Source organism: Trachemys scripta, chromosome 4 (assembly GCF_013100865.1).
Source record: "Trachemys scripta elegans isolate TJP31775 chromosome 4, CAS_Tse_1.0, whole genome shotgun sequence".
In the NCBI taxonomy this organism is placed as follows: Eukaryota; Metazoa; Chordata; order Testudines; family Emydidae; genus Trachemys; species Trachemys scripta.
The window spans coordinates 60,299,921-60,318,477 of NC_048301.1; the positions used below are offsets into that span (position 1 = coordinate 60,299,921).

General features: G+C 41.0%; 1 long non-coding RNA gene across 1 annotated transcript in view; it reads left to right on the top strand.

Annotated features, from left to right (window-relative positions):
• LOC117877201 overlaps positions 1-18,557 on the top strand; it is a 104,193-nt gene that overhangs the window by 44,136 nt on the left and 41,500 nt on the right. Inside the window, exon 2 of the long non-coding RNA XR_004645649.1 lies at positions 14,128-14,266. This is a non-coding gene — a long non-coding RNA (uncharacterized LOC117877201). The remainder of the gene's footprint in view (positions 1-14,127; positions 14,267-18,557) is intronic.

The window sequence follows — 18,557 nt, forward strand, 5'->3', positions numbered from 1 at the left end:
TCTGGTGGTCCATCAGGGTCCTGATAGATCTCCTACATTTGTAAGAGATGTTTTATCAGAGGAAGAGGAATTAGTGGAGATCCAAGAGTCAGATCCACACTTTGAGGACTTAACTTTTCCAGATGACAGTGCAGGATTGACTGATCTTCTACAAACTAGTGGGTCAGATTACAAGAACATTAGAGATTCCTTTGATTTCTACTATGGAATATTCACATTCTGTATTTGATAGTTTATGAGCAGCTACCAGACAAAGAGCTACACTTCCTTTATTGAAAGGACTGTCTCTACCAGCAAAAACAATTTGGAATGCATCTTCATCAAGTCAGCTGATGTCAAAAAAAGCTGACACTGTACCAATGTCCTCAGAAAGGCCTTGCTATATTTTATAGTCATCCTTCTCCTAATTCACTAGATTAGAGGCTGCAAAAGGCACAGATCAAAGGATGAACAAATTCATTCTACTGCTTCAGATAAAGAAGGGAAGAGATTGGTTGTTTCTGTAAGAAAGGTATTTGTCTCAGCCACTTCAGGTATGAGAATAGTGAACTATCAAGCTGTGATGGTGAGATACCAGTATCATCTGTGAGGAAAGATGTTATCTTTCATGGATACTCTGCCTGAGGAGCATAGAAGGTTAACAAATGCTTTTTTGGTAGAATGGCAGAATGTTGCTAAGTATCAGTTGAGGGCAGCATTTGATTCGTCTCATGCTTCAGCCAGAACAATAACCTCAGCTATTTCTTTAAGAAGGCATGCTTGTCTGAGATCAGTGGCTTTTCCTTCCAGATGAGGATGAGAATGGAAGATTTTCTCTTTGAAGGAGACAGGTTATTTAGTAGATTGGTGGGTAAAGTTCTGGAGAAAATGAAAAATGTAAGATCTACAGCTAGATCTTTGGGGGGCTTTTCTACAACTAAGTGGTCATCATCTCTTCTGCTAGTTAGGTATCAGGGACAATACACACATTTTTCATCCACTCTTTACTTCTATCAGAGAAGGAATTATTATCAACCGCAACTTCAATACCAGCAAAAGAAGACATCTTTTAAAGCTTGTAATAATAAGGGGAAGTCTACGTCTATGATGTCTTCTGCACTTTCCTCAAGGTTGCAGATTTAACTTGAGGACATAGAGCTTCAGTCCTGTCCTATTACATACTTGTACCCCGACCCATTTGGAGATCACCTATCCCACTTTTACCATCAATGGCAATCAATAACACCAGACAGGTGGGTTCTAGAGATTATTCCATGCAGTTACTCCATACAGGTAAAAACCCTTCTTCCTCCCATCACCACCCTTGGTCCGGGATGCAATTCAAGAGAATCAGCTGAGGGAAGAGGTTTATTACCTGTTACAATCGGGGCAATAGAAGAGGTCCCTTGCAAGCATAAAGGGAGAGGCTTTTATTTGTATTGTTTCTTGATCCCCCCAAATGATGTTGGCCTTCATCATATCTTGGATCTCAGAAGATTAAACAACTTCATAAAAAAGTTTAGTATACGAATTTGATCTCTAGCTTCTGTAATGCCTTCTCTTTCCCTCCAGGATTGGTTTTCAGCTTTGGATTTAAAAGATTTGTATTTCCATATTTCAATAAGACTATGTCATCACAGTTATCTATGTTTTATGGTAGGAGAGAACCATTTTCAGTAGAGAGTCCTGCCTTTTGGTCTGTCCTCAGCTTCCAGGGTATTTGCGAAATGTCTCTGTCATTGCAATATATCTAAGGAAATGGGATTTTAACATATCCTTACATAGACAGTTGGTTAATAAAGGCATGATGGAGGGAGATTATATGGAATGTAGAGCAAATATGTTTACTTTTTATCAGTCTGGATCTAAGCATAAAATGAGAAAAATCACTCCTATGTTCAACACAGGATTCCTTTCATAGGGGCCATATTGGACTCCATAGTGACCAAAGCCTTTCTTCTGGAAGAAAGGTCGGTAAAAATAAAATCAGTGGTACTTCTGCTCCTGCAGTCCCCACAAGAGACAATACTCTTTTTTTCCCTTTGGTTGATAGCTTTTTTAGCATTGACCCCTCTCCACCTCCCACACACTTATCTCTAATGAGGGGACTACAGCACAAATTTCTGTGCAACTACAAACTAGGCATAGATGGTATGCATCAAAAATGGATAATTCCACAGCAGGTGTTAACACTAAACTGGTAGAAATATGGTATAAATGTAAAGAAGAGTAAACATTCAATCTCCCCATGGCAACAGTAACAGTTACCACACATGCATCTACTGTGGAATTGGGGTGGGGATCTCATTAGGGCAACAATTTGATGATCAGATGGCATTTGTCACCAGGGGAAAGAAACATGTTCTGGAGCTGAAATCAATAAGATGGGCTCTAAAAGAATTGCTGTCTCAAATAAGCCACAAAGTGGTTCAAGTGGTGACAGAAAATATGACGTCATTATATTAACTAAACAAGCTAGGAAGAGCCCATTGTCTACAGTTGTGCAGAGAGGAAATGTCTCTTTGGGACTGGTGTATAACACATGAGATTCACCCAATAGTACTTCATATATCTGGGAAACTAAATACCTTGGCACACCATCTGAGTGGTCACTGAAGGAGGAAGTGGTGTCACACCTCTTCAGCTGTAAGATTTTTTTGCCTCCAGCAACAAGAAGCGTCAGAGGTTCTGCTCATGAGCAGGCAGAGACAAAGGTTCAGTATCAGATGCATTTCTGATAAACTGTAGTCAAGGGCTCCTGTATGCATTCCCCCTACTCCTCCTTATTCAAAGAGTATTAAACAACATGAAACAAGAGAAGGCCAGAGTAATTTTGTTAGCACTGGTGTGGGCCAGGCAGCAGTGGTATCCAGACTTAATTCACGTGTCCAGAAGGCTGAACAAGACTCTGCTATTAGTACTGTATCAGACTTGTTGACACAACAACAAGGGATGATGTATAATCCAGTTCTTCAGTTGCTTCACCTAACTGCATGGGGCATAAGACTCTGGGACTGTTAGAATGGTCTCATTCTCTAGAAGTGCAAAATATACTAATTAATTCAAGGAAATTGTCCACATGAGAATGTTATGGTTATAAATGGAAAGGATTTTTATTGTGGGTTTCCATGTATGAAGTTGATCCATATAGAACTCCAATTCTTACATATTGGAGTACTTATTATATCTTAAGAGAGCAGGTCTCTCTTTGTCATCAGTCAAGTTTCATCTCACAGCAATCTCAGCATACCATGTCCCTGAGGATAGTAAATTGGTTTTTATTCATGATGCAGTCATAAGATTCTTGAAAAGTCTTAACAATCAATAGTCACTAGTTAGGTATCCTATATCATCTTGGGATTTAAACTTACTGCTTACACAAGTAATGAAACATCCATTTGAACCTATGTGGAGCTGTACCTTGTTCTATTTATCCATTGAGACAGTTATTGATAGCTATAGTCTTGATAGCTATTACTTCAGGAAGGCACATAAGTGAATTATAAGCTCTTATGGTGGACCTTTATCTTTATCTTTCATGAGGATAAAGTAATTCTCCATACATATCTAAGATTCTTACCCAAAAGTAGTGCCAGATTTTCATATAAACCAATCAAAATAGTACCTGTATTTTTTCCCAAACCTCACACTCAAGAGAGGAAAGCTAGATTACATATGCTAGATGTTAGAAGGGCTCTAGCTTTTGATTTAGATAAAACTAAGCATTTTAGACAATATCCCAATTTGTTTAAGATAAGAGGAATAAAGTACAGACTCTTTCAAGATGGGTTAGACTGTGTATTAAAGAAATTTGCTGATGCGTCTCCCTCTTCCTATGAGAATTGGAGTTCATTTTACTAGATCAAAAGGAGCTTCTATGGCATTCACCAGACATATTACTTTAATAGATAAATGCAAAGCAGCAACATGGAGTACAAGCCACATGTTTACTAAGCATTACTCATTAGACTTAAAATCTAGAGCAGATGCAAAATTTGGCAAGGAAGTATTGCACTCCATATTTAGTTAGGACTCCAAGTTCCCACAATAGATGACACTCAAAGCAGAAATGAATGTTACTTACTAGTAACTGAAGTTCTTCAAGAAGGACTCTGTGTAATCACACTCCCCATCCACCTTTCCTCTCTGCCTCGGAGTCCTATTTAGCAAAGAACTGGGATTATCGGGGAAGGAGCTGAGGCAGCTGGAGCCCCTTGTATTCCCTCGCCCTGGAATGTTCGCTGAGGGAGGAGCAAGGGAGGCATGTGAGAGCTCTGATGAACACTGCTAGCTACAGTTCTACCATTCAAGCTGCACTGGTCGGAGAGTCCCATGAGTGAGAACATGCAGCATCCATCTCGAAGAACTGTGGTTGCAGATCAGTGACCTTCATTTCCATGCCCTCAGAACACCTATACACGAGCACCTGAGTCTCCATTAAAACCTCATTAACCCACACACTAGGAGTGGTTTTACTGCAGCTATTAACTCTGTACATTGCATAAAAGAAAAGAGAGTCTTTGATGAAAGCAGGAGTGCAGCTATCACAAGAGTGTTCTTAATATGTAGGTCCTGCTGTATAGGCTTAACTCATTAGATACTGCTGACATATACATTCCCATCTGAGCACTTGTTTGGCTGGCAGTCTCTAAACTGGTGTGTCCAGAGGGTTATGGAATGACAGGGAGGACATTATGGATGATAACTTCTTCCAGTACTTCGGCACAAAAGTTTTGAGGTCACCACCTCTGTTCTGGGACTCCCTCTCTGACTCCCAAAAAACTTAAAAGTCCCTGCAGAATTAAGTGCTGATCCCAGGCACCAGCTGTGTGGGAGCCATCTATATTAAGCTATGCTCACAGACCCAATTGCTGAGCACCGTACAGTTAGACTAAGCAGCAGCAGGCGGAGCGACTCCAATAAGCCCCTCCATCTCCACTCAAGCCTGTCCATTAGTCCAGCCATTCTGCATGGTAAGACCTGAAGCAAGGAGGCAGGTGAATATGCTGCCAAAGGTAGCAGCTGATGGGCACCTGAGACTAATCCTCAGTACGAAATGATGAAGGCAGCATGCTCATAGCGGAGGTAGCAATGTTTGTACATAGCCTGAGCATAAATTTATATGTGTATGCTCAGCATTTTAGATACAAAATGTTGCAAGTAATGTAGAGGGCAGATCCTTTGTCCTCTAGTGCAGTGGTTCTCAAACTTTTGTACTGGTGACCTCTTTCACATAGCAAACCTCTGCGTGCGACCCCACCTTATAAATTAAAAACACATTTTTATAAATTTAAACACCATTATAAATGCTGGAGGCAAAGCGGGGTTTGCGGTGGAGGCTGACAGCTCACAACCCCCTGAGGGGTCCCGACCCCCAGTTTGAGAACCCCTGCTCTAGTGGGAACGGACCCTGTGAAATACGTTTCTTGGCGTCACTGGAGAAGCTGGATCAGCATTAGCAATGGTGGGAATATTAAGCGAAACAATCCAATAGGAGACGGCCTGTGGGCCTGGAGCTCCTCTTCCTGTTTTCTACAAGCTTAATTTCACTATTGGACTGGAGTGATTTCTGATTTACACTGATGTGAGAGGATGAGAATCAGCCCTTCAATGCATCCATTTTCCTAAAGTGACAGATATTGAATGCTAACAACATGTCCCTAAAATGCAATATGCTTCCTACCTTCCTCACACACTCATAGCTCACAGCCCAGTGTGTTTTCAGACCCTGCAAAGCCATTTGTGTAAAGGTGAGGTATGAAAGATTGAAGGTCAGCAGACATTTTTAGAGATTATGGGACCTGAATGTCTTCTCCCTTATGTCAATTTTACACTTGGAGTAACTCCATTGGCTTCAGTGGAATTACTACCACTTGACACAGATGTAAGGGAGAAGACAATCAGACACTGAGGGTATGTCTACACTGGAGCTGGCGGTGTAATTTCCAGCTCATGTAGACATGCACGCACTACCTCTGATCAAGCTAGTGTGCTCAAAATAGAAGTGTAGCTGCCCCAGCATAAGCAGTGGGACTGGCTAGCTGTGCCAAGTACGTTCCTGTCCGATACTGAAGGTATGTACTTGAGTAGCTGGCCCCTCCCACTGCTCATGCCACTGCAAGCTAGCCCAGGTATGTCTACCTGAGCTGAAAAGTACACATCCCACTCCAGTGTAGACATACCCTTAGAAATTAAAGGGCACATTATTTTTCCATCGACTGAGCTTTGATCGGATTGTGTGAGCAAGGCATTTGTTGTGAACTATGTCAAAATGATGTAGCTGCATGCTATGAGCCGGGAGAGGGGAAGGCTGATGACATCTCCTTTGGGTGGAGGGAGAAAGCTGAATGCAGAAAGGTTCATTCAGACAAAAGAAAAAATAGAAACAATGGAGATTAAAGAATCAGGAAAGTCTTCAGTCATTTGCAGGGATGCTCCCTTGTGGTTTAGCCTCTGAAGTCATACATGGAATACATCCCCCTTCATCTCTAGATGGAAAATAGAGTCAGAGTGAGAAACCAGTCCTTAATCACTCAGTCCTGGCTAGCTCCTGGATAATGATTTACTCTCCTTTCTATGTATTTAATGTCTGATCAATATTCCCAACAATAAAATCCCGAAGAGGAATTTCAGTGATAAATCAGTCAGACACAGAGTAAGATTTAGTGTCCCCTGTTATTAATCAGCCCCGGCATGTTGATTGGTGGAAGGGTGGGACTGCTAACCTAGGTGGATATTCAAGCTTCTGTTTGTCTTGCTGTCCCAGTTAATTCCTGCATTATCTGAAGCCAGCAAAGCTTCAGTTAGATTGATGAGTCAAATAAAGCAAACCCAGGGGGCTTCAAGAACATGATCCCCAGTTTAACCCTGTGAGCTCCACCAACAAGAACAGCAGGCTTGCACCTTTGTACATAGTGCTCAAGGATTGCTCACTGCTAGGTTTGCTCACCCTTACATTTTCTCCAGTGAATGTAGTGAGGTGAAAGGCACTTGACTCAAAGCCCTGGAAACTGAAAACCTGTGTTTATCCATAGAACAGGCATAGAATGGACAAAGGGGGCTCCAACTGCCGCACACTGACTGCTCCAACACTGGTTCACATGCTAAAACCAGTTGTACTGGTGTAAATCCAGCATAACTCCATTGATTTACACTGGGGAAAATCCAAAGTAACTGAGATTAGAAAATGTCCCAATTTCTCTTAAAGTCCATTTGCCAAGCAAAGCTTGTGTGTGGGGGTCTTCACTGCTTTCTCTTTGGTGGGGGACTTTGCCCAGATCACAGTGTTGACACAGGAGACTGAAATGTGAGTTGCGTATCTCCCAGCCCATTGAAAAAGGAAGGAGCTGTTGAATGGAGACTGGTCAAGAATACTTTTTGATGAAGAATGGCTTTTCAAAAGGAATGAAAAAAATGTCATTTGGGGGGAAAGGGGACAGGAAAAAAGACAAAGGAGTGGGGGGAAAACCAACACCAACTTTTTTTATTCAAAACAAAATGAACATTTTCTAACTGAACTGAAATGAAAAGAAAATGTTCATTTGGACTGATTTAATTAAACAACTCAGTGAAATAGTCAAATTAAATGATTTTTTTTCCACAGAAAATACTTATTTGCTGGATGACGTAGTGCTAGGATAGCAGCTCAGTGTCAGATTGAGCCTCCAGTTCAGAGGAGCAGCCCAAGGAATCCCTGGCTATGTCCCAATGGATCCCTGGGGTTTTGTGCAGCGTAGACCGCTCTAACTTTTGCAGTAGAACAGACTAGTCACTAGCTAGTCCCCGCATGGGGGAGGGTAGTATGAAAAAGTGTCTTAAAGCCATTCTCGCCCATGCCCCTCTGCTCCCGGAGAAAAAGATTAAAAACAGACTCTGAGACAGTTTTTGCATCAAAACAAACCATAAATGGCAAGAACAATTTTTTTTGTTTCACTGTCTAATGCTAACAGCTCTGACTTACAGTGGCCATCTCTAGAAGTGAGAGTCTCGGTGCTTATTAATTCATTGCCCTCTCTGCTGAGTGTGCCAGCAAGGGGGTCAAAAGTGCCATCTGTTACAGTAGCTTTGTGATGAGGACACATGTCCATTAGAAGCTGGACTGAGGCCACCAACTCATTTCCACAGGCCCCTAAGCCATCAGATGGCTTGGAGTCACTGCTGACCTGGAATTAAGTCTTATATATATTAATAGCCCTAGTTTTGAGTCTCTTTACTGCTTTAGAGCACTATCTTGATCTTCTGTGTTCAGAAGGTATATGAGATGGCCTGTGAAGACAGCTGAGCACAGACACCCACTATGTATTAAGAAACAGCCATAATTTTTATTGTCAACCTGGCTTTTATTGTCTGTAGCCTGGTGTGCCCACTATGCCTTCTGCTTCTACAATATAATATTTTTTTGGTGCATTTGCAATGAGAACCACAATAGACATTTCACTGGACAAAAAGAAATGTTTTTCATTTTGTTGTTTTGAAAGTAGCTTTATTTTAGCTACAGGATAGTTATCTTTAATCTTCCAGAATCTGAGGTGCAGCTGGCCAAAAATATACTCCATGCACATATTAATTCTAGTTCCTTTGTGGTTTTGGCCCCAGTGATGGCTCAGGATAAAGGCGGTTAACATTTGTCTCTCCAAAAAAATGTATTGGTGAAAACCTGTGCCCCTTTTTAAAATTAGCATTGTAATGGGAAATTTACCTCTTTCATAAAATTTCTGTTTCATCCAAAGAAAATAAAAGAACCAAAAAAACCTCAAATTGTGAGTTTTGAGTTATTTTCTAGTTTCGGTTTTTCAGTGTTTGAAAGCAGGGGAAAACAAGAGAGAATGGAACTTGTTTTTTCCTTCTGTGGCTATCGATGACATTGTCAACTGCAGAGCACCTACAGGGAGTTCAATGATCAAACGCTGGTTTCCTAGAGATAGGCACCTATGTCGACGTGTACAGTATGTCTAACAGCAAAAAAAGATCCACAGCAGCACCGCTCAGAGCCAGGGTCAACTGACGCGAGTCTGCAGGTTTCAGGCTGGAGCCTGGGCTCTGAAACCTGGGTGGGGGTGGGGTCTCAGAGCCCAGGCTCCAGCATGAGCCTGCCTGTACATCTACATTGCTATTTTTAGCCCCCCAGTGTGAGCCCTGCAAGCCTGAGTCACTTGACCTGGGCTCTGAGACTTGCTGCCATGGGTTGTTTTTGCTACTGTGTCTAGGTACCCTGAGGTATCTAAATGAGTGCACAGCAGCCTGATTTAGACAATGCGGTGTCCATTTAGGCACCCAGTTTTGAAAACTGTACCACAAATGACTAGGGTGACCAGACAGCAAATGTGAAAAATCGGGACAGAGGGTGGGGGGTAATAGGAGCCTATATAAGAAAAGACCCAAAAATCGGGACTGTCCCTATAAAATCGGGACAACTGGTCACCCTACAAATGGCTAACAGGATGCTAGAACATAGCATGGCATCACAGACATCTCACAGCAGCCACAGAGAAACTAGGTTTTTAGGGGAAGCAGCATCAGGTGACAAAAATTCTCTGCTCCCTGGCAAACCTTTAGGCCTCCATAAAAAGCTGATAGTCTGTTGTAACAAACTCCCTTCCATTATCACAGCAAGAAGGAATTTGGGGAAACTTCTCCCATGTTCCAAGCCAAATGACACTCAATATATTGTGATATGGCACAGAAGACTCTTGAACTAAAGTGGCCTGTTTCTTCTCTCTCTAATACTTGCATAAACTTGTATAAGTGAGAGGAGAACAAGGCACAAGATTTCTAACAAACATAGTGATAGGATCCCTGGTTCTGATACATCTTCCACTTAAACTGGTGGAAATCAGGAGTAACTCCATTGCCATCACCGTATAAAATTGGAGTTAGCAAGAGGAGAATCAAGTCCCTTGATTCAGTGTGTAACACACAAATAGCTGCATGTGCTACGGTAATAAAATGCTATATTGCTGCTCTTGATCATTGTAGTCTGAGCATATTATGTAATTGTGAGTTTTTTTTCCCTTTTCCTTGCTATAAAAATAATTAACGAAAATTGACATAAAGACAAGGGGTGAGTACACCGGGATAGCTGATCAAACGGAGGAGCTTGGCACTGTGTGCCAGATAGCTGTGAAACTGGTTCCCTTTCCTCCCTCACTGTGTACAGTCTTCAGGGAAGATAATGGAAGGCCACGCTGTAAGCATTGCCCCAGGCCTATACAGCACCTGCCTGTGACATTGAGACATGATACATCATAGAATCTCTGGGATATTTTAAAGAAGAGCATTCAGCACCCTTCACTGAGACACAGCTGCCTTATGGACCTGCTTCTGCTCCTGTACATCACAGTGTAAATGAGGAGCAACTCCACTGAGGTCAGTTGAGTTACACTTGCGCAAAACCAGTGAAAGTGAGAGCCGACTTGAGCTGTCTATTACATCACAGCATGTAGGGCTCTACAGTAATACGACTGAGCTGTGTTACCTCTGCTATGTAATAGCACAGCATCCAGGAGCCTCTAAGACTGAAATACAATTCCATACACTGCACTATAGGACAGCTGCATCCAATAACCTCCAGTGCTATGACTGCATTATTATCTCTGCCATATTAGACTTCAACCAGGTAGGTGAGGTAATATCTGTTATTAGATCAGCACGGCTACAACAACACTGCATATTAGCGTTCAGCAGTCAATAAATTCCAAAATGAAGACCAACTGGCTACATTGGCCCTGTCCTAGGATCCAGGAAACCAACAGTTCTAAGATATTACTACTTAACCCCGTTTAATTACTCATAGTATCCACATTCCTTCAGCTCTCAGACAGGCACAGCTGTGTTATTTTACTACTACATTTATGATAGATATGGATATATATATATATATATAAGCGTAAGTGTCTAACCTCTATGTTTATTCTACTGAAAGCAAGTCAGCCTAGGAAGTGCTCCAGTTCATGCTGGCATGCGCTAAAGCTGCTGACTGCCTCTTGCTGTGGAATTTTGGAAAGAAAATACAGTATTTTGTAAACAGCACTTCCAGTGAAAGGCTCCATGTTGTTTCCCCACTTCAGTGCATGTGGGGGTGGAGAAGGGGGAGGTCAACCGTGTTGTCAAACATCATCTAGATTGCTTGATAATGTGTACCAGGCTGTTATAAATGAAGCCTCCTCCGAATAACATCAGCCTCTCTTTCTGCAGGCGTTTGCACTTTCCAGCAGCTTCTCTTTGCCCTCTGCTCTTGGTGTCACACGCAGGAGAAGCTGTGGGAGGGAAACACAGATCTCATTTACTGATACTTTACACTTCTGTAGCACCTTCCATCTGAGGGGCTTGGGTCAAAATCCACAAAGGTATTTAGGTGCTTAACTTCAATTGAGAGGAGCCTCCAAAACTCGAATAGGGAGTTAGGTGCCTGAATTCCTTTGAGGATCTGGACCATGGTGCTTTGCAAACATCAATGAGTAAAGTTTTGCCCTGTGCTGTAGGCAACCTCCACCCCATGCAGTAGGTAAATATTATTAGATACTACAGCAGTGCCTACATACCACAGCGTTGTGTACATTATAAATGCATAGATAGATTAGATCAGACAGGTAAATTGTCCTAACAGTACACTAAGGCATAGTGAAGTGCCCAGAGCCACACAGCACATCTGTAACCATATCTGGCATAACACCCAGCTCTGCAGACTTCCAGACATGGGTCAGATTCTCAGCTGGTATAAATCACTATCCATTGAAGTCAGTGAAGTTATGACAGTTAGAGCTAATCGGAAATTTTCTGACAGAACATTTTTCTTTGGGAAATGCCAATTTGTCAAAAGTGAAACATTTTGCAAAAACGTGTCGATTTCAACAACAGTTTATTTAGAAAGAACAACTGAAAAAAAATTTCTATATGGTCAAAATATTCTGTTTCACCCTTTTTTGGCATGGACCATGTCAGTTTTCTGTTTCAAAATGACTTCGTTTCAGGCTAAGATCATTTTCTATTCTATAATATAAAAAGTTGAGATTGGAATGAAACATTTCAATTGTACTGGAACAAAACATATTTATTGACCCAAAACATTTTTTTCCCAAAATTTTGTTTCACAGGAAATTTCCAAGTGTTTTGTTTTCACTCCATTTAAGAATGGGAAAAATTTTAAAACCATGGATTCCTGGCAAAACCAAAAAAAATGCAGTTCCTGCCCACCTCTAATGCCACTTACTCCAACTAGCCCCAGGCACATTAGTTACTGGGCCATCCTTCTCAACCAGTGAAACTGCCTAGGACAAGGTCTTTTTAAGGGTGAACTGAAATATTTTAAAAATAAATACTAATGTTAATTAGTAAATTCAATGGAATCAAGTTTAGTGGAATCAAGTCTCAAGCCCACTTCATGAAATGGGACAGCAAACAGTTTTGATCCGTCTATGTCATGCTTTCAGCTCCAGTTCAAGGGGGTCTCTTGCTAAAAAGCAGTTTAAATAATTATACTATGGTTTTGATCTGGTACTGGTTTCTCAGTTGGAATGATCAGATTGGAAGAGAGACAGAATTTGCTTCCTGAAGGACCTGAAGTGGATGCTTAGATGTGAACCTTCTCTGTCCCAAGGCAAACGTATTGCTTAACATACTGAAGGAGACTTTCAATTGACAAACACTATGCAGGACATTGGGCACCCCATGTTTTCGTCTGTTTGAGCCATAGTTAACTTTGTATTTGAAATAAACTTACAGAAACATTGAAAGGTTTCACTTCAAGTGCAAAGGGCCCGATCTACTGCCCATTCAAATTAATGGAAAGACAACCATTGACTTCAGCGGGCACTGGATCAAGCCCTCAGTACAATGCAGGTTGTTCACTAAGCAAATCCTCCATCCATCTTTCCAATGTGCTCATCAGTCCATTTATAAAACCAGGAATTGGTTGAGCCACTGTGCGACAGAAGCCTTCTTTTAAACCTTGTTTCTAGGCTACATCTCTCTCAGTTCTTTCCAGTAAACTAATTAAATGCTGATTTACAGGAATGGTATTTGTTTACACTTTATTGTTGTTGGCAGTTGGTGAGGATGACAAAATGCCTCTGCTGCAGTTCAATCAAACAAACGATTTCAGGAACTCAAAGATAATGGCACCACAAAGAAGATTTACCATGGACCAGGTGCCAGTATCAGAAGACCTGAAATGACAGCAATATATTCATCTCAGTGGGATCGCCATGTTCCACTCTAAAGATAAAGGAGTTCTCACAACCCTTTCACACACATACATAAATTACACTTTGTTACAGTTTTCACTGGGGAAAATTACCATAAAGAAAACTGCTCATCACCCCACAATGCCCTTTTAAGTTTCCATAGTTCAGGGATTTCTGAGGCTTCTATTCCATTCCCTAAAAAGGGGTAGAGATTAGGACTGGTGGGACTGTGAGCTTCCCTACTGCCATCATTCGTACACCTCCCTGTACAGCGATCCCTAGTGGGAGAAGGACAGTCACTCCTATGGTTGTAATTTACTTAATACACGTCCTTCCAGGTCAGGGACTGGAGGTTAGCTTCTTCATTAACTGTGTTCCTACAATATTCCCTGCAGTGACTCCTGCTGGAAGTGAATAGAGCCAACACACATGCTGTTAATTCTATGATGACTGATTGTACCACTGTCTGAGTTGTGGTATGAATACAGACAAATTGTTGTTGATTCTAGCAGATGTGAGCATACCTCTTACCACAGTTCCTTCATTCCTTATGTTGACGCCCTGATGGGAGAGGTGGAGCTGGAATAGCCGTGAGCTCCCTCACAGCCAGTTCTCCATTCTATTCCCTATAAGGCACGAGCTGCAAAATATGCATTTGGATTCGATTGCCGCACCATGAGAATTGGAGAGTGTTTGAATATGGGGTTCAGGCTTAGCCCATAACAGAGAGAAGCCCTAATTGTGGAATTCAGATCCAGGTTCAGCTCTACCTCAGTGCTTCCCAATCCCCCAAAGTTTACGTGTGTTCAGATTTTCATGGTTTAGTTCTGATTCCATTTCTGTCTGAAATGGTTGTTTTTGGTAACAGATGTAAAGTTAAAGATGTTAGAAGGCAGGTTTAAAAAATATGACTGATTTTACTATTTTTTTAAACATCTCATTATTTTTAATCTCGTGATATTTTTAGATCTAATTCCTACTTTTTAAATATTTGGGACTGGCAGTAGTGGAAAACACACCAGATTGAAATGATCAGCATTCAGCCTGATGCCATGAAAACTAGTCTGAGGAGTGGAATCAGTGATGAACAAGGAACCAGCCCAGAGGTAAAATGTCGACTGTTTTTTCCACAATTAAAATAATCATTCTTATGTTCAGTGTGTGACGCGATTTATAAAGAACCAAAATTCATCTTATCCTATCACATCAACTTTTGCGCCAGGAACAAGGAAACATGGACAAGAGGCATATGTATCATGCAGAACAAACAAATGTCGCTTTTGCTCTCCATCCAGCTATTAGCTCCATGTTTATCCATCCCATATTGCAACAGTGTAACATGTTCCAAATGGGTGTTTTTGAGAAATGGCACTACCAACCCCCCCCCCACCCTTGATTATGAACACTTCAGTTAAGTGCTTCAGGAATCGGACGTCCTCTAAACAGTGGGACATCAACATGCTGTTCCCCCCCCCCACACACACACACCCAATGACACATTTCAATTAAAGTTACAGAAATCATGTGTTGCACAATGCAAAGACACTTGACGTCTGTCTATTCCAGCATATGTGGAGGAAAGCCCCTCTTTAATCCCCTCATTTTAGCCTGAGTCCGAGATATTCCAGTAAATGTGTCCTATACTCATACTGGAGGCAAAGGAAATAGTATTTGTTCAAATCACACAACCTTATCTTAATTATTTGGTACCAAAAAGGTCAATAAATGTTGTTTTTTCCCTGCTGCTTGAGGGGATGTCTGTTAGTTAATGGTTATTGTGCAATATCACATTTGCCATTCCTGTAACTTTTCCCTTCCTGTAACTTTCAGCTTTGCTCTTGGGATATGTGTACTGTTTCTTTAAATCTATGGAAGGAAGCCAGGCAGGAGGGGGATTGGGGCAGAGTCTAGGGAGAGACTCTACAGCAAAGCAGAGACAGAATAGGTATGGAGATTATCCTTTTCTTTATTCTAATACAATTCCTTATTCAGTGTTTGAAGAAAGCATCTCTGTGATTCTTTAACATGGCTACATGACACGGTGTCAGAAACTGATTTATTTTGATCAAACATAAATAAGAGAGAAAAGAAAATGTCACAGATCCACTCTCCACAACACTTTTGGTTTGATAAACCACTGGAATGGCTTGAGTGGAAGGAGTAGCTCACCAGATTTTGAACTGCAACAAAACTGAATGGAGACAGTGGTGACTCACTGATTAATGTATGCAATAAGGACTGAAGATGAAAATATCTATAAATCATTTGCCTTTGCTGAATACGGGGATAATAATCACCACAACATTGTCCTTAAAAGGGTTGATAAGCATTTCACTCCAAAGAGGAATGAGGAAACAAATGATAATGCTATTACCAAAGGAATCCCAGAGAAAATACTAACAAAGATCCCTGCATAAACAATCAGAGCAGCCACAGATTCAGAGATATTAAGGCTAGAAGGAACCATTATGCTCATTTAATCTGACCTCTTATATAACACAGGCCAGTGAGTTTCATCCAGCAATGCCAGAATTGACCTCAACTACTTGAAGTTCAACTACAACATGTCTTTTTGAAAGACATCCCATCTTGATTTAAAAACTGGAAGTGACGGACAATCCACCACACCACTTGGTAAACTGTCCCAATGGTTAATCTCTCTCTCACTGTTAAAACTTGTCCTTTATTTCCAATTTGAATTTCTCCAACTTCAATCTCTAGCCACTGGATCTTCTTATACTTTTGTCTGCTAACCTAAAGAGCTCACCAGTATCAGATATTTTCTTCTTGGGTAGGATCTTGCAGACCAGAATCCCGTCACCTTCTAACTTCTTCAATAAGCTAAATAAGTTGAGCTCCTTAAATGTCTCACTGTAAGGCAGGTTCTCAGAAAATTAATCATTCTAGTAGCTCTTTCCCAAATCCCCTCTAATTTGGCAACATCTTGTTTCAGATGTGGACACCAGAACTGGATGCTATTCCAGTACTGTTCTCAATGCTGTATACAAAAGTAATATCACCTCCCTACTCCTATTTAATTTTCTCCTGTTTATACCTTCAAGGACCATGTTAGTCCTTTTTGCTACAGCCTCACACTTGAAGCTCATGATCCGGTGGTTATCTACAGTGATCCTTTTCAGAGTCACTGCCTTCCAGGAAAGTACCGAGTTCCCTGGGTGGATATGTGGCAGGGGAGCACACAGAACAGATATGACTTGCCCAGCCATTGAAGGTATGTGCAGGACATTGGGAGTGTGTTGGCTGAAGTAATGGAATCAGAGAGATAACCCAGGGAAGCTTGAATAAATGCTTGCTTCCAGAGATCTTTGGCCAAAGACTGCATTCATCAATAGGCTTGGCCTGCTATTTTCCAAATCTGCAATACTGTTGCAAAATGTAAAGCTGATTCAAGTGTAGAGGTGATTGTGGTCTGTTAAAAGACATTGAAGGCCATGAACCCTAGCTTTAAATTGAAACAGCCCATGGTAGGGTTCAATAGCTCTCAGGGGGACAGATAAGTTGCCTAAGTCAGTTCAAACCCCAGGCTAGTTACAAAGGCAAGTAGTATGTGGTTGACCCCTTTGTCATTAATGGAACCACTGCTAGACTGAACCATTGAGATAATCTGCATAAAATGCTTAGTGAATGATAGGAGAGTGTTTGGTGAAAATGGCTTGCTAAAAGGAGAACCAGGGAGGAGAGATTCTACCGATAGAGGAGACACAGTACCCAATGTGCTCAGCCTACCCCCAGAGGATCTCAATCCCTCTGCTTCTTAAAGAGAATGGTATAAGTGAGGACATTACTGAACCAACAGTGTTGTGCTCTTTGATGCCTGTTACAAAAAGAAAAAGGACACATCTGTGTCTCTATAGACCTAAAGAGACTCAATAAAGCAGTAAAGGCATATTCTTCCTCTTGTGGAAAAGATAGGCCCAAATTTACTAAACTGGCTGAACGGTGCTTAGCACAAGTCCAGAAGATGTGTCCAGCTTAGGGCTGTCAATTAATCGCAGTTAACTCACACGATTAACTCGGAAAAATAAATCCTGATTAAAAAAATTAATCGTGACAATACATTACCAATTGAAATTTATTACATTTTTGGGGATGTTTTCCTACATTTTCAATATTGATTTCAATTACAACACAGAATACTAAGTGCACCGTCCTCACTTTATATTATTATTTTTTATTACAAATATTTGCACTGTAAAAATGATAAACAAAAGAAATAGTATTTTTCACTTCACCTCATAGCAGTACTGAAATGCAATCTCTTTATCATAAAAGTGTAACTTACAAATGCAGATTTTTTTTGGTTACATAACTGATCTCAAAAACAAAACAGTATAAAACTTTATAGCCTACAAGTCCACTCAGTCCTATGTCTTATTCTGCCAATCGCTAAGACAAACAATTTTATTTACATTGACGGGAGATACTGCTGCCTGCTTCTTATTTACGATGTCACCTGAAAGTGAGAACTGATGTTCGCATGACACTTTTGTAGCCGGCGTTGCAAGGTATTTACATGCCAGATATGCTAAACATTCATATGCCCCTTCATGCTTCAGCCACCATTCCAGAGGACATCCAGCTTCCATGCTGATGATGCTCATTAAAAAAATAATGCGTCGATTAAATTTGTGACTGTACTCCTTGCGGAGAGAATTGTATGTCTCCTGCTCTGTTTTACCCGCATTCTCCATATATTTCATGTTATAGCAGTCTCGGATGATGACCCAGCACATGTTCATTTTAAGAACACTTTCACAGAAGATTTGACAAAATGCAAAGACGGTACCAATGTGAGATTTCTAAAAATAGCCACTGCACTCGACCCAAGGTTTAAGAATCTTAAGAGCCATCCAAAATCTGAGAGGGACGAGTTGTGGAGCATGCTTTTAGAAGTCTTAAAAGAGCAACACTCTGATGCAGAAACTACAGAACCCAAACCACCAAAAAAGGAAATCAACCTTTTGCTGGTGGCATATGACTCAGATGATAAAAATGAACATGCGTCAGTCCGCACTGCTTTGGATAGTTATCAAGCAGAACCCATCATCAGCATAGAAGCATGTCCTCTGGAATGGTGGTTGAAGCATGAAGGGACATATGAATCATTAGCGCATCTGGCACGTAAATATCTTGCAACGCCAGCTACAACAGTGCCATGTGAATGTCTGTTCTCACTTTCAGGTGACATTGTAAACAAGAAGCAGACAGCATTATCTCTTGCAAATTGTAACCAACCATGTTTGTCTGAATGACTGGCTGACCAAGAAGTAGGACTGAGTGAACTTGTAGGCTCTAAAGTTTTACATTGTTTTATTTTTAAATGCAGGGTTTTTTTGGACATAATTCTACATTTGTAAGTTCAACTTTCATGATAAA